At 46.2% G+C, this 5,258-nt stretch overlaps 1 pseudogene; it reads left to right on the top strand.

Moving 5' to 3' along the window:
• LOC102811221 overlaps positions 1–4,491 on the top strand; it is a 7,520-nt pseudogene extending 3,029 nt beyond the window's left edge.
• Positions 4,492–5,258: the final 767 nt, after the last annotated feature.

Below are 5,258 nucleotides of genomic sequence, written 5' to 3'. Positions count from 1 at the left end.
ACTCGATGGCACTTAACAACAACAACAATAAGAAAAAACAGCAACTGCCCTACTCATCTCCCAACTTAGGAACTAAAAATGTCACCAGTATCATTAAATCACCTGTGTGTGTCTCTCCGATCCCTCCCCTGCCGCCCTTCAGAGGTAAACTCTGCTGAATTTTGTGGTTACCATACCCTTCTTTTGAAAAGAAAAAAGTTTCAACAGATAAGAATAGATCTTAGAGACTGTATTGTTTCATTTTTTACCTTTATATAAGCAATATCAAAATGTACTTTTCCTTCCCTTAATTTTTTCTTGCATGATTATATTTCTAAAATACATTTATGATTTGACATTTAAACTATCTTGCGTTTTACTTTCTTTGTTGTGTAGTGGTATGTCATTACCTAAATAGACCTCAATTACTTTCTCCATGCTCCATGCAATGGCTTTGTAGAGGTTCCCAGTTTTTCCTGTCACCAATTGGGCCACCAAGATCAGCCCTATACATGGGTAGGAATTTCTCTAAGTTAGATAGCTTAAATTGTAACCCTGGGTCATTAGTATGTTTAGCTTTATAAGGTGATACAAATTGTCTTCCAGGGTACTTGTACCAATTTATACTGTCCTCCTCTGTCACTAGAATCCTGGTGTGGTGCTGTTGGATAAGCACTGGATCACAAGATTGGTTTGAACCACAAGGTTGACAGTTCAAACTCACCAGTGGCTCCTTGGAAACCCTATACAAGCTTGCTGTGGGTCGGAACCAAGTCAATGGCACTTACCAGTAACAACAACCTCTACCACTACAAGGAGCCCTGGCAGTGTACTGGGCTGTGTGTTGCGTAGCTAACTGCAAGGTCAGCAGTTCAAGTCCACCAACCGCTCCGTGGGAGAAAGATGAGGCTTTCTGTTTCTGTAAAGATGTTAAGCCTCTGAAACCCTGTACAGGATCACTACGAGTTAAAACCGATTTGATGGCAAGTAACTACAACCACCACCATCTACCACTGCCGTGAATGAGAGTTCCAGTTGTACACATCCTCACTTATTGTCAGACTTCATCATTGTTCCTCATATACCTCTCTTCATTAGCTCACCAGCTGCTCCTCGGAAACCCTATACAGGGTCGCTATGGATCGGAATCAACTTGTCAACTCAACGATACTTAACAACAACAATAATAAGATGAGACCTGTTTTCATAAGTTAATCTCACATTCTGTTTTCTTTTTCTGTGAATTGCCTGTTATGTCGTCTGCTGTTTTTCTATTAAGTTTGTAGTTTTTTCTTATTGAAGCTTTTCTCAGGGACTCTTTGTTGTCGTTTAGAACCAGAGAACCAAGTTCACAGGGAACAGAGCTGGGCTCCAACTTCACATCTGTCAGATTCTACCTCTTTGCCTGTCATTACGGAGTCATTCATTCCTCAAATGTCCATGTAGGACCTTCTCAGTAAACACTTGAGAGGGACTAGAGAGTTGTGGATGAGAATGTGAACTCTGGAGTCTCTCTGCCAGGTTTTAATCCTCCCTCTGCTACTCACTAGCTGTGTAGCTTTGGGTAAGCTATTAATCAATCTGTATCTTAATTTCCTTATCTATAAAATAAGGATGAGAATAACAATACATCTCTCATAGGGTTCGTTGATGTATGAGGGGCTGAGTGAGTTAATTCTTAGAAGAGAGTATTGGACAGTGTCCAGCATATAGTCAGGCTAGCACTGTGGGTTAATGTGCTGAACCGCAAAGTTGGTGGTTCAAGCTTACCAGCTGCTCCCTGGAAACTTTATACAGGGTCGCTATGGGTCAGAACCGACTTGACGGCACTTCACAACAACAACAATGTACCAGACACTGTGCCAACGACCTCTGGGGACACAGGAATGAGCAAGATAATTAAGGGTCCTACTTTCATAGTTCGCTATCTAATGGAAGGAGATGAACACAAAAGAAGTAAAGAAAGAAAGAAAATAATGTGTCTTGTGATAAGGACAAAGAAGAAAACCACAAGACAATAAGACAGAGTGACCAGGGACCAACTCCAATGGGTAAGACGACACTTGGGCTGAAGCTTGTTGTTGTTGTCAAATGCTGTCAAGTTGATTTTGACTATATAGGGTTTCTGTTGCTATGAGTCGGTGCCGACTTGATGGCACCTAACAACAATAGGAAGCAACCGGTGGGTTTGAACTGCCAACCTTGTGGTTTGCAGTCCAGTCCTACAATACCAGTCCAGGTTGAAGATTGTTGTTGTTATTAGGTGCCATCAGATCCATACGAACTCATAGTGAGTGTACGCACAACAGAACAAAACAGTTGGCCCAGTCCTGTACCGACCTCACAATCATTGATACGCATTAGCCCATTGCTGCTTCCACTGTGCCAATCCATCTTGTTGGAGGTCTTCCTCTTTTTCGCTAACCCTCCCCCTTGCCAAACATGATGTCCTTCTCTGGGGACTGGGCCCTCCTGATAATATGTCCAAAGTGTGTGGTGAAGTTTAGAGGACGAGAAAGAGCCAGCCAAGCAAAGACAGGGAGAAGAGTGGCCCAGGCAACAGGAAGCCCTGGGTGGAAGAGGGACTGCGAGGTGACCAATGCAGCTGGAGCCAAGTGAGCATGGAAAAGCTGAGAAGGGCTTGGGGAGCTGCCAGGGCAAAGGGCCTAACTTATTTAGTGGGGAGTTCTACTCAGTGGGCAGTGCTGTACTGTGATTTGATTTGTGTTTTTAAGATCAGTTCAACTATCTGTGAACTCATCAAAATGCTTCTTGAAGCCACTAGTATTTTTAGCCAGTCCCCACTGCAGTGTGAAGCAGGGCTTCCCTTTGTTGGTCTTAACCTGACTTATTTCAAGTGTGTAGCGGAGCTCCTTCTGCTTTGTATTTGAGGTTAAGAGGCCCCAGGTGAGATTTCCAGTGTTTTACAGCAGTGTGAGAGGAGACTCTCCCAGGTGTGCCTTACCTGCACTGTGATGTTTCCCCACCTGTAAAAGGAAAATAGTGGCCAGAAAGGTTGAGAGGATGAAATGAGAGGCTATGGGTCAGCAGGGAGTGACCAGTACCGGCTAGGAGTGACCACAAACCTAAGAGAGATGACAAGGGTGGCGATAACAATGATGGTGATGGGAATCCTGCTGTGTGATCTCTGGAAAATCCTGGAACCTCTCAGGCTTCAATTTGCATGTCGATAGAATAAAGGTGTTGGACTAGATGATCTCTGGGGTCTTCGCCAGTCCTGATGTCCAAAAATTCTTTAATTTAAGCCCTTTCTCTCTCTCCTGGTGTGGCGCTGTGGATTAATGCCTCAGACTGCAAAGCCGTTTGAACTGTGAGGTCGGCAGTTCAAGCTCACCAGCTGCTCCTCAGAAACCCTATATAGGGTGGCTATGGGTCAGAATTGACTCGATGGCACTTAACAACAACAACAACTCTCTCCTTTCAGAGCCCTGGTGGTACAGTAGCTAAGTGCTTAGCTACCAATTGAAAGGTCAGTAGTTCAAACCCACCAGCTACTCCAAAGTAGAAACATGTGACAGTCTTCTTTCATAAAGATGTCAGCTTTGGAAACCTCATGGGACAGTCCTATTGATTGAGTCTCTGACCACAGGCAAGATCTCCAAACTGCTGCTCCTTCACACGCGCTCCAGACTATGACGCCATGGGCTCTCAGATCAAGTTCGTGAAGTGCCCAGACGGGGAGCTCCAGAAGCTCAAGGAGGTGGTGCACACCGTGTCCCTGCATGAGATCGACATCATCAACTCCTGCCCCCAGGACTTCCTGACGCTCTTCTTGGGTGACACTGCTGTGCCGTCGATTAGGTTCCAACCCATAGCGACCCTGTATAGGGTTTCCGAGGAGCAGCTGGTAAGCTTGAACCACCAACCTCGCAGTTCAAACGGCTTTGCCAGGGGAGATCATATCAGAGGTCCGTGAGCAGATCAACGCCAAGGTGGCTGAGCTGCGTGAGGAGGGCAAAGTGGAGATTATCCCTGGGGTGCTGTTCATCGACGAGGTCCACATGCTGGACATTGAGAGCTTCTCCTTCCTCAACCGGGCACTGGAGAGCAACATGGCGCCTGTCCTCATCATGGCCACCAACCTTGGCATCACCCGCATCCAGGGCACCAGCTACCAGAGCCCACACGGCATCCCCATTGACCTGCTTGACCAGCTGCTCATTGTCTCCACCTCTCCCTACAGCGAAAAGGACACGAAGCAGATCCTCCACTTCCGGTGTGAGGAGGACGATGTGGAGATGAGTGAGGATGCCTACACTGTCCTGACGTGCATCGGGCTAGAGACATCACTGTGCTATGCCATCCAGCTCATCACAGCTGCCAGCCTAGTGTGCCGGAAACGCAAGGGCACAGAGGTGTAGGTGGATGACATCAAGCGGGTCTGCTCCCTATTTCTGGACAAGTCTCAGTCCACACAGTACATGAAGGAGTACCAGGAAGGACGCCTTTCTCTTCAACGAGCTCAAAGGCTAGACCATGGACACGTCCTGAGATGACCTTACCCCTCCTTGACCCTGTTTATTCTACTCAAGTTCTACACTGTGACTTTGTATAAAATGGTTTTGAAAGGTCCTGTAAGGTAGTCCTTAGTTAGAATCAGTTCAAAGGCAACAGACTTGATTTGATTTGGTTTGTCTGGATCATTATCTTCTCTGCTGTTTTGCTGTTTCATATAACCAACCAACCAACCAACCAACCAACCAACCAACCAACTGATATGTAATGAGAGAAGGAGTTCTGGTGGGTCATCGGTTAAGTGTTTGGCTGCTAACCAAAAGGTTAGTTGTTCAAAGCCCCCAGTACTTTGTGGGTGAAAAGACCAGTGATCTGCTTCTGAAAATTTATGACCAAGACAGCCCTCTGGGGCAGTTTTACTCTGTAGCCATGAGTTGAAACGGACTTGATGGCCCCTAACAACAACAACAACATGTAATGAGAGACAGGGTAACATGGCTGAGAGAAAACTGCCTGGTGTCAGGAGGCCTGAGGGTCCAGCCATGGCATTTGAGGTGGAATCCTCATTTCCACACACTTAACGTTGTTGTTGTGTGCAGTCGAGTCAGTTCTGGCTCATGGTGACCCTGTATAGGGTTTCCAAAGAGTGACTGGTGGGTTTATATTGCCAACTTTGTGGTTAGCAGTCCAGTGCTTACCCTACAGCGTCACAATAACACACAGAAGGAAGGAGGAAAGAGCAAACGATGTGCAGGAATCCCTCTATGGTGAGACTGAATGTCTTGATTGTCCCCTGTTGTTAT

The sequence above is a fragment of the Chrysochloris asiatica genome, unplaced genomic scaffold (genome assembly GCF_000296735.1).
Source record: "Chrysochloris asiatica unplaced genomic scaffold, ChrAsi1.0 scaffold00047, whole genome shotgun sequence".
Classification (NCBI taxonomy): Eukaryota; Metazoa; Chordata; class Mammalia; order Afrosoricida; family Chrysochloridae; genus Chrysochloris; species Chrysochloris asiatica.
The sequence above is the reverse complement of the archived record's forward strand: the minus strand, read 5'-3'. Positions and strand labels throughout refer to the sequence as shown.